The sequence below is a fragment of the Vicugna pacos genome, unplaced genomic scaffold (assembly GCF_048564905.1).
Source record: "Vicugna pacos unplaced genomic scaffold, VicPac4 scaffold_21, whole genome shotgun sequence".
Lineage (NCBI taxonomy): Eukaryota > Metazoa > Chordata > Mammalia > Artiodactyla > Camelidae > Vicugna > Vicugna pacos.
This window is the reverse complement of record NW_027328742.1, coordinates 18,400,464-18,410,882: the sequence shown is the minus strand read 5'-3', so window position 1 is coordinate 18,410,882 and position 10,419 is coordinate 18,400,464. Positions and strand designations below refer to the sequence as shown.

The following is a 10,419-nucleotide window of genomic DNA, read 5'->3' as shown; positions in this document are numbered from 1 at the left end:
GTTGCCCAGTTACTTCTGCAAGTTCTCAGAGGACTCACTGTCGTGCAGAAGCAGCCGTCCATGGCCTTTCCTCCCCAGACCCTCGCCTCGTGGCCTGTGGCTGCCTCCGTGGCTGAAGTCTCTCTGAGTGTGCTGCACTGCTGTGTGAGGCGGGGCACCAGGTGGTCCCACGGGACCTCAGGAAGTGTCTCCTACTGCTCTCAGTGACAGGTGAGCATCCCTTTATTGCCATTTCGATTGCAAGAATTTGTTCACAACGCAGGCGTTCACAGCAGAGGCTGGAAGTCTCCACCACTGTTGTCATGGATACCAGCAGTCCTTGAAGACGCTCTCGCTCGCAGGGCTGCCTTCCAAAGTCTGAGCCGGTGCCGACGGCAGCAGTGCTGACCTGGGCTTCGCACTCACCCCCAGTCTGAGCTCTCCAAGTTCACAGCAAATCACTCCATTGCTCTACCCACTCGAGGCTAAGCCGTGTGGCAGAGTCTGCGCAGAAAGAACAGATCTCACAGAGAAGATAAATTCCCATTCTTTTCTGATCCAACCATCTCCCTCATTTCCCACTAAAAATTGTCAACTATCTGGAAGCATTGAGCAAGACCCTGTGACCCCAAACAATTGTAGACTGTTATTACCTTGCATGTTTTCCAGAGTGCAGTCAGCACCGTCCAGCAGAACTTTCTCATAGGAAATGTCTTGTATCTGAACTGCTCAGTATGGGAGCAACCAGCCACAGTGTGGACACCAAGCACTTGAAATGTGGCTCATGTGGCTGAGGAACCATGTTTAGTTTAATTTCATTTTAACTTATTTAAATTTAAATAACTGTAAGAGGCTAGTGGCTACTGTAGTAACAGCTCAGGTCTGGCTTTTCAGTGGTCACCTTTTTAAAGATGAGTCATATGTCCTATAAAATTAGGAGAATTGAATCGACCCCATCACCCAAATGCGTGCTCACACTGTCTTTCTAAACCATGGGTCTGATGATCATCAGACCATCCTCTCAGTTTTCTTGAAGTTCTGCATTGAGCCCTCATTTATGAAATCCAAACTTTTGAGCACAACCATCACAATCTCTCCACAGGCTGGCCCCAACCCCGCCTCACCGACCTGATTTCCTAAGGTTCATCTATGGAGCATGATTGGCTAGTGTGTAACAACATGACCCTAAATCAAGAGATCAATTGAATGGGTTGACCTTGAAATCATAAGAATAATATCTCATCCATCTATTTATTGAGAGGAAGACCACCATATAAATATTTATTGAGCTATTCCTTCGTGCCGGGCACTGTATTAAGTCATTTCATAAATTTCCTCCTGTCATCCTCTTAGCCACTCGACAAGTGATGTGCTCGTGTGGCACTCTCACTACCAAGGAAACTGACCCTCAGAGAAATAATTTTTCCCTAGTTTTCAGTATGAATTAATGTGGCCCCTAGAATGTAAGGTCCTTGAGAGTGGAGGGTCCTGCCCGTTTACTCTGTCCTACCTGGCATGGCACCTGGCATGGAGCGGATGTTCCAGTGATGCTCGTTGGATGAATACAGGAATCAGGTTTGAAATGAGGCCCGTCGTCCTCCAATGCACACATGTTCTTGCCTACGATGTACTGCCCCACAGCCAATTATTTCAGATCAGTTGGAATTTTAGTCTGGCAAAATTTTTCCCTAAAGGGCCAGACAGCAAATATTTCAGTCTTGGTGGCTTATAAGGTGTCTGTCACAACTGCTCAGCTGTGTCCCTGCAGCACAAAACAGGACAGACCACGAAGGAGTGAGCTAAGTGGCATTTCAACAAAATTTATTTGGAAAAACACAGGTGTGGCTCGACCTGACCTGCAGATGGTGGTTCGCTGAGCCCTGCTCACTGTTAGCAATCAGCGAAGTTCCATTGCTGACTTGACATCCGTCTGATCATCACATGCTTGGCAAAGTCACATCCAATGGCAGCTTCAGCCTGGGTCCCTCTCCTCGTTGTCATTAAAATGACAGTGAAGTATTTTGTACTGTTTTTTCCCTCCATTTCCCTTGTAGAATAAGGATCTTTGACTCCCCTGCCCAGTTCCCTGGCAGTCCCGGTGGTGATAAACACCCCAGAGGCTGGGCTGAAAGTCACATCCAGTGATCAGGGTAATCATGTCTAATAGAAGCTCTGACTCATTTCCCAGGTGCGAGCTGGCAAACTGGGTTTCGGCTGACTCCGGATCGCAGACGCAGGCACTCACTAGCGGGGGTGGATTTTGCCAGGGAAAGGAACAAGTGATGTTAGGCTTGGAAACACGGAATCCAAGGATGACTTGAAGGTTAACTGGGAATGACTAAAACCTGGAAGTTCACATGGGGCACAGGAAGAACCCAGGAGCCTGTTCCTCAGTGTGGCTCGGCACTGAGAGCGTGTCAGCCAGGTCTTGTCACAGTACTTGAGGGCAAGCATTTCTTTGTTTTTTTTCTTCAATTTTTTTCCTCCATTATTTTTTTTCCTGTTGCTGAAGTTGACACTGAACTAATGGGAATTCATTACAGGTTTCAAAAACAAATTTGATTGACTAACCTACAATGAGAAAGAATATGAAAAATGCTACATATGGAGGGGAGCATATAGCTCAGTGGTGGAGCATGTGCTTAGCATGCACAAGGTCCTAGGTTCAACCTCCAGTACCTCCATTAAAAAATGAACTAAAATTAAAAAGCTTTAAAAATTTAAAAAGAATACATATATATATATATATATATATATAACTGAATTACTATGCTGCACACCAGAAACTAACACAGCATTGAGAATCAATCATACTTCAATTTTCAAAAATAAGAAAAAAAAAAGTAAAGAAATTTGGTTGTCACCTTGCTTCTGTTTCAGCTGGATGAACGCGACGAGGATCTGTCTGCATCGCTGAGAACGGATGCAGACCTTGTCTGTGTGTGAGTCGTGAACTCACAGGAGTCCCAGCATCCCGGCTGGAAGGTCCCGGGGGCGGAGGCTGGGCTGCCCCACGTCCACTCTCCCGCCAGCTTGGTCCTCGTCTGAGAAAGCCCTCACTTGTGCCGTCGCGCTCCAGTGCCCCGCATCAGGCGGGTGGCGTGGGTGAGGGTGGACTTGGCGGCTGGTAAGCCCCCAAGGAAGGGCGGCACCGGGCAGCTGCTTCCGCCTCGGGATAGAGAGCCGCCGGGTCCTTGACTTACGGCTTGCTGTCCGACAGAGGCCGCTGGAACCCAGCTTCTGCCAGTCACTGCCTTGAAGGTATGTGGGCTCTGCGGTTTCAGATGGAAATTTTGAGAACTGGCATGAAAATTCCCAATTTGTAAATGTCAGTAACGTCTAGCTGCTCCCTCCGCGAGGAAAGGGCCCGGCCTCCTGGCGGTGCCGGCCGCCGCTGGCGGGAGGCTCTCTGCTGTTGACCTCTGCCGGCTCCGTGAGGGCTGCTCACGTGCTAGGGGTCTCCCTCAGTCACAGAGAAAAGCATCTTGGGGGAGGGCGATAAAATCACTGTCAACAGCTGTCTCAACGGTACACGCAAAGTAAGAGATTCTAGCAGCAGAAGCTGAGCAAAGGCTGGGGAGAGCCCCCTTTCCGAAGAGCACGGTCCTCGGTCGCTGCAGCTTGACTTTGCCCCGGGGACACGTGTCTGGTCTCTCTCAGCATTGCTCAGTCCTGCACCCAACTGGCACTGGATAAAAAATATTCCATGCCTGCTTCCCTCACAAGGGAAGTTGCTGCTTAACCACGGAATGAACAGCACATGCAAATCTGTGACTCTCAGGATGGAGTGTTAACCAGCTGTCAAAGGCCAGGTATTTAATTAGTATCCTGAATGCCTAGGTGTTCTCAATATTGAGATGAGCCATAAAATATGAACACAGAGACAACCGTTGAGTAGTAATTGGGTTGTTTTTTCTTTCCCAGTATGGCTAACTCCTCTACAGCTACTGCGGGTGCTGACCTGGCTTTCTAGGACCTCCAGACCCGCAAGATGGACAGGGAGGCATAGGAGCAGGTGGCCAGCGTTCCCGGGAAAGGAATCTGACCATACAGAGGGAGCGGGTCCCGGCCGATGTGTCTTCTCTGTCCTCCGGGGGCCTCAGAAGTGCCCCTGTCCGTCTGAGCCATGCCGTTCACCTCCCAGAAGACAGGGGCTCACCCCCAGACCTTTGAGCTGGACACAGTAGCTTCTTGCTTTAGGGAAACAGGGAAAGAGGTATAGAAATGAGTTGCTTTGGGTCTGATGCTTAAGGTGTGATTACCAGCACAAAACATTGGGTCTTGAGTGACTGAGATACCCTTGTGCTTTTAAATAACTTTGTGTTGTGTGTGTGTGTGTGTGTGTGTGTGTGTGTGTGTAAATGTGGGGTTCAAGGCAGGACTCCACTTGCTTGAATCAAACAGTTGGACTACACCCGGGGGCTGCTCACAGTATTTCCTGGCTTAGCACATTAGTCCTGGGCCCCTGGGAATAGCTCACCCCATTCCTGGGCAAAGAAGTGGTTAAGGAACCAAAACCTACCCTCTGGCCTCTTTCCTTGGCTCCTGGTCTTAATTGTATCCCATACAAATTCTGGGAAATAGAAGACAGATACTTCACTACACATGTGACCTGATGCATACAGGGGAGGAGAAAGCTTTTCCCCTTTTCCTCCTTGGTTCAATGGCTGATGAAAAAATTAACTGGAGAGAACAACAGTTTGAGTAAGGACACAGGCAGGGGAGTTTTCGAAAGACATGAGACTCAAGGAGACAGCCAGGGAGATGGAGGCCTAGATACAACTGAGGCCAAATGCAGGCAAGGGGGTTTGAACTGCCAAGAGGGGGAGGCAAGTTATGAGAAGGTGAGGGAGGAGGTGGGTGGGAAGTCAGTCTTGCCATGCAGATAAGAATCTCCTGGGTGATGAGATGGGTCGCTGGCATAGCGCTCCTCCTTGTGGGAAGACACCAATACCAGTGGGACTTCCTTTCACCGGAGGGGATGTGGTTCTCTATTTGCAGGCGGTTAGCAGGCGGTAAAGAGCTTGTCCCGTGTCTGCTGAGCCAAAGAGGCTGGTACCTTTCATGGGCAATGCCAAGGTCGGGTTGCTTTAGGGATGGAATAGTGTCCTTTTTTTGATGTTTTGGGGGTAGAAATTTACGTTTGTTTATTTTTATTTATTTATTTTTTAGCGGAGGTACTGGGGCTTGAACCCAGGACCTCCCGCGTGCTAAGCGCGCGCTCTGCCGCTGAGCCCCCCCTCCCCCGGGGCTGGAATGCCGTCCTAACAGGCACCTTCCAATCAGGAAAACTGACCAGTTAAGGTTGACTTTACAACGGAATCCTATCGACGCTTTCGTCCGACACAAAATCGTTTCATCTTTGGCGCATTTCTTTCTTCCGATGGATGACACCCACGGGCAAAATGAAGAAGAATGGGAGGTGGGAGGCAGGGTCTGAGCCCGGGCGCCCGCAGCGGAGGCCGGAAGCCCTCGTGCCCTCCAGCGGGGCCGCTGTCTCCTCGGTCCGCTGCCGTCCAGACGCGGCTGCTGTTTTCGGGGGCGGGGGGGGGGGGACCTGAAGAGCGATTATGACAGCGCCTGAAGGAGCAGAAGGCTGGTAACCAGCTTTCCTGGGAGGGAGAACTTGCGGGCGGGGAGACCGGGAGACATGCACTTTCTGGATTCTGGCGCTTCGTGAGTTCGTTACCTGTCCTGCAGCTGGGCGACCGAGTGACGAAATGAAAGGCTGCATCAAAACACGCGCAGCCAGAAGCCGACTTACTGTCTCGGCAGGAGAAAGACAGGCGACGTCAGAAACCACGCGCCCCGTCACCACCGGCCTGCGAAGCACTGAGACCCAGGGGACCGGAGAGACTCCCCTCGCACCTTCCCCCGGTAGATGCTCTGCCCCGGCGGCGCCCCCGCGCCTGCGCGCAGGGCGGGGCCCCGCGCCGTGCCCGCCTCCCCGGGGCGGGGCCGCGCGCTCCCGCCCCGCCCCTCACTGCAGTTAGGCACTGCACTACCGCGAGGTTAAGTGCAGTGAAACAGGCGTGTAAACCGCTGCTCCTATGGACAGCGAAGTTGACTTACACGGAAGGATTTGATATGAGCAAGATTCCCGTTTTTTTTCAAGATTTTCTCCCATTGGATACAGATCGGGCCGTTAGACATGCTAAGGAGGAAATTTCTGAGCTAAGTTATCTGAATTAAATTGCCTCATTGGGGTTAATAAGTTCTTGATCTGACCTCAGGAAATAGAAACAGGAATTAATAGACAATCATTACTTGTTATCTATGTGGGTTAATGCCAGAAATACCATGGCAAGTCCAATTAGTGGAACCATTAGCAAAATCATCAATGTGAGTGAATGTGTATTTACATGTTCTAAGACATTCAGATAAAGTCTTTAAAGTATGGATGATTCATTTGTATAATTCCCTATATTAATCTTTTTTTTTTCAAATAACCAGCCACCAGGCACAGTCACAGAAGACAGTAGGATTTTCGCTGTAAAGGCTCACCCTTGCACAGTGAGCACACATTGAGGAAGAGAAGGCTTGCCCAGCAACCTCAGGTGTGGAAGGGTGTCCGTTTCCAGGTGGGAAATCACATTCTTTTCACAGATGAGTGGTGGGGGCAGCTCCACACATCAACTTCTGTCTCCGCTCTTCTGTAACCATTACTCCATTCTCTTTCTCTTTAAAAGACACATTTTTTTCCCTCACATAATTTAATCCCTTCAGTCAAGTTAAGGGAGCCCTTCCAATTTCTTGAAGTAACTTTGTGTTCATTGTGCTTTGAACCATCAAATCGGTTTATGATTTTACTCTCGAAGGGAATTCTTCATCTGATTTATATGTTGCGTTGCTGCAGGTGATGCCTCAGTGTAACCTTCCATGTGTCCTGCAGACATCAGTGCATCAGTGACATGCAAATTTCATGCCAAGATGTTTTTCACATTGGTTTCCCATACATTTGACTTCCCTTTTTCCTAGCCCACTTTTGGATATCACAATTATCTCAATATTAGAAATCACCAGTAACTAATTTTTTTATCCCTTACCAGAGATCTTGCAAGATTTATAAATCTCAAATGATGCCAGGATCTAACGGCAAAGGCAGAACAAGAAAGAAGAAAAACAGAACTACAGCAGCAAAATGATCGTCTTCTTGTCACCAGGACAGGATGTTCTGTGTTACCAAGATGCCTCGGGTCAAAATCTTTACACATTGTGGTGGGTGAAGCTCGGACAGGAGGCCAGAACCCAGGTGCAAAGTCCTTGCTTCCACTTGTGTGGACGAATTAGAAAATAAAATGTGTGTGAAAACTGGTGTTTGGTCGGTAAGTTTCTCAGCCCCACCATGGCTGAGAGGCAGGGCTTTGACCAGCCAAAGCTGCCTTTGAGGAACAGCAATACCCTCAGTCTGATTTCCCATTTTGACACATTTGTGAGCCCAGCAGGGTGTGGTGTGAGCACACGCCCCTCCCCTCTAACAACACACCAATCGCAGCATCCTCCAACAACTGTGCCGTGGCACCATCTCTTCCGGGCCACAGAACCAGCCCTTCAGATGGCCCCAGGGTTGACTGGCCTGCAGTATGTCCATCAGGAAAGCAGGAGGGCTGCCTGCTGAATGCAAGGAACCTCTTGCCCTGGTGTGATGACAACCCCTTGTCTCCACCTTAGAAATGTCCCTGGAGCTTAGAAGACTACGTGACAAAATTAGCTATCAGAATGGATTTGAAAGCTTCCTTTTTATAAAACCAATTCATTTAAAGAACTTATTTATGAGCATGTTGATGTTAGCATTCTTTTTTTTTTTTACTATAATGTCATTTTTAACCTATTGTTAATCCAATCAGCACTAAAGGACATGCCTCGTTCAGCAGGCATTTATGGGTCACTTTGCTCTGTGCCTGGCATTGCAGGAGGCCTTTGAGCAGCAAGCAGGCTGGTGTGAGGGGTGAAGGAAGTGTAATTCAGCTAGTGTGCACATCCTCCTATCCCCTCTCCCTCCCTCCCTCCCTCCTTCTTTCCCTGCCTCCCCTCGTTAACTATCTGCTTAGCAAACACTGCATCTACACCGGTGAGTCTATGAGACGTGCTCTATTTCCTCGAGCTGACAATCTGGCGGAGGAGACAAGTTACAAATAAGTCAACAACATGTTAAAGTGCCCTTTGAGGCTGCCGCACACAAGGAGAATATTGAGCACCAGCAGAATGGCGCTGTGTTCCGCAGGGCAGATGCCGATGGCGCAGGAGCTGGGAGTCATCTTGTGTCCCCTTCACCTTTGTTAGGCGGCCTCAGATCCCTGGGATGCAGGGGCAGCGGCCCAGCACAATGGCTTCTTGGTGTGGCTGAGCTGGCACTTTCTCTCACACATTCTGTTGCTTCAAACAGAAACGCTACTATCTTTCTCGCCCCTTTCAGAAGGAAGGTTTTTTTTTTTTTTTTAATCTGACCCTCCAAAGCATTCTATTCTGCGCAGATGTTGGTGGCAGGATATTAGAGAGTTCCCTGGCAAGAGAACAAGTCTGTCTTTCTAACAAAAATAAACAAACAGCCAAATGTGCTGGAGAGGCGGGGCTGAAAATAGCTTGAGACAGAGGCTAGCTCACTTTCATTAGAGACCTGGCCGTCTCCTCAGGGTGGGGTCAGCACTGCTGCGTGTTGGAATTTAGCTAGAAAGTGGATTCTTCTCTTGAGCTGTCATGGCTCTGAGGGCAGAACAGCTTTTCTCTGGGACACAAGTGTCCTCAGGGGCCCTCAGTGGCCTATCAGCCGTGTGGGACAGAAATGGGCAGGGTTTGAGGAAAAATCCTATATATGAGACGCTGCAAGGTTTTTTTTATTTGGATTGTTTGTCTCCGAATGATGACCTCAGAAACCACACAAACACAGACACCCATCCAGGAGAGATTGTGCAAAAATTATGAAAATGTCTACTAGAAATCAATCAGGCCCTTGCACTTAAATAAGAAAAGAGTAACACACAGAGTTGTGCCTTATTACAAAGCAATGATGAATGTGATTATGTTGTACTGGGCGTGACCCTGGTCTTGACGTAGATTGAGGGAAAGAACAGCCACTGGTGTTTGTCAACCACAGAATTCTCCTCAGTGTTTTCATGTGGATTCTTTCATAACAGGCTTTGATGTGAATTTACACATGTGCTATTGGTGACATAGATCAATAGTTTAAATTCAAATAATTAGAAAGACAGACTGGGCTGAACCTTGTCTTTCTCTCCTTTCCCTTCCCTTAGGACAAGTCAGCACGGAAGAGCAGGATGACCAGGGTCGGGGAGGTGGACACTGGGGCACCACTGTCTTGGAACCTAAGGTTTAACATGATCCCTTCAGCCCACACAAAACTGGGATGATAACTTAAAAATAGGGAAGGCATGGTGAGGCTGGCGCCTAAGTCTTCCAAGATTAAAAGAGCTCATTTTATTATATAAGTAACTTATTATATAAGTTTATTATATAACATGACCACTGTAAAAAAAGAAAAATCACACACACACAATACTATAAATTATAAAGAAGGAGAAAAAATCACTAGCAATCTCTCAAGGAAAACCGCTGCTGGCTGATATCACTTCTTGACCTTTGCTTCCAGAATTTTCTTTATGTTTGTGTGTTTGGGTTGTGTAATTTTTAAAAGGTTATAATATAACCTTTTAAAAATCTGCCTTATAATTTTTGCCATGCCAATAAATGCAGATCCATTTCATCACTCTTAGCAAACAGATATTGCACATGTCTATAATATTTTATTTAATTATGCCTCTGTTGACGGTCAGCTCGCTTTCTGATGTCTCTCAGTTACAAGCAACGTTGTGAACGTTCTCACCCGTGTGTTTGTGTATTTGTCCTCTTACTTGTTTGGGTCAATTTCTGCCAGTGGAGTCACTGGGTCAAAAGTTCCTGACATTTGAAATTTGATTCTTGTGACCAGAGGGATTTCAGAGAGACTGACAACCGTTTGGCCCCAGAAGAAGAGCGCCCCTTGCTGGTTCCAGGCAGAGGGGAGAGGGGGCATTTGAAGTGAAAGGTGGCAGGACCATGGAGAGCTCTTCTGACTCACTGGCCCTTGCGTGCTCAAAAACACCTAAAATTGCTCTGTCTTCAAGACCAGCTTGTCCTAGAGTTGTCGTCGTGGGAAGAAGTCCACTCTATCCCCCCCCCCCAGTTTTCCACTGATTTCATAATTATTGAGAAAAGACTAAGAAATAAGGAGAAGGTGGAGAAGGGTGGTGTGTGTATGAGCAGGGGGAGGGTCACAGGAATGACTGAGTTGAAACCAGACACCACAAGGGGAGAAGTCCAGGTGGGGACTGAGGGGGTGGTAACTGGGCAGTGTCGTCTCTGGCAGGTGAAATTTAGCCCGATTTTTGTGGAGTGGAATAATTGCTTATTTCATCTCAAGCAACTTCTCAAAGCATCACTACT

General features: G+C 48.1%; 2 long non-coding RNA genes across 5 annotated transcripts; one reads left to right on the top strand and one right to left on the bottom strand.

Moving 5' to 3' along the window:
• Positions 1 to 3,869: 3,869 nt before the first annotated feature.
• LOC140694424 (uncharacterized) lies at positions 3,870 to 5,846 on the bottom strand. The gene is made up of 2 exons (XR_012070070.1): positions 5,276 to 5,846; positions 3,870 to 4,173 (listed from the first exon to the last, which is right to left on the bottom strand). It is a non-coding gene; the product is annotated as an uncharacterized lncRNA (long non-coding RNA).
• LOC140694420 (uncharacterized) lies at positions 5,250 to 7,293 on the top strand. Of its 4 annotated transcripts, XR_012070064.1 has the most exons (4): positions 5,250 to 5,401; positions 5,680 to 5,856; positions 6,433 to 6,536; positions 7,029 to 7,293. It is a non-coding gene; the product is annotated as an uncharacterized lncRNA (long non-coding RNA). The 4 variants fall into 4 exon arrangements; XR_012070065.1 differs by lacking the exon at positions 5,250 to 5,401 and having other exon boundaries at positions 5,564 to 5,856; positions 6,433 to 6,560; XR_012070062.1 differs by lacking the exon at positions 5,250 to 5,401 and having other exon boundaries at positions 5,565 to 5,856.
• Positions 7,294 to 10,419: the final 3,126 nt, after the last annotated feature.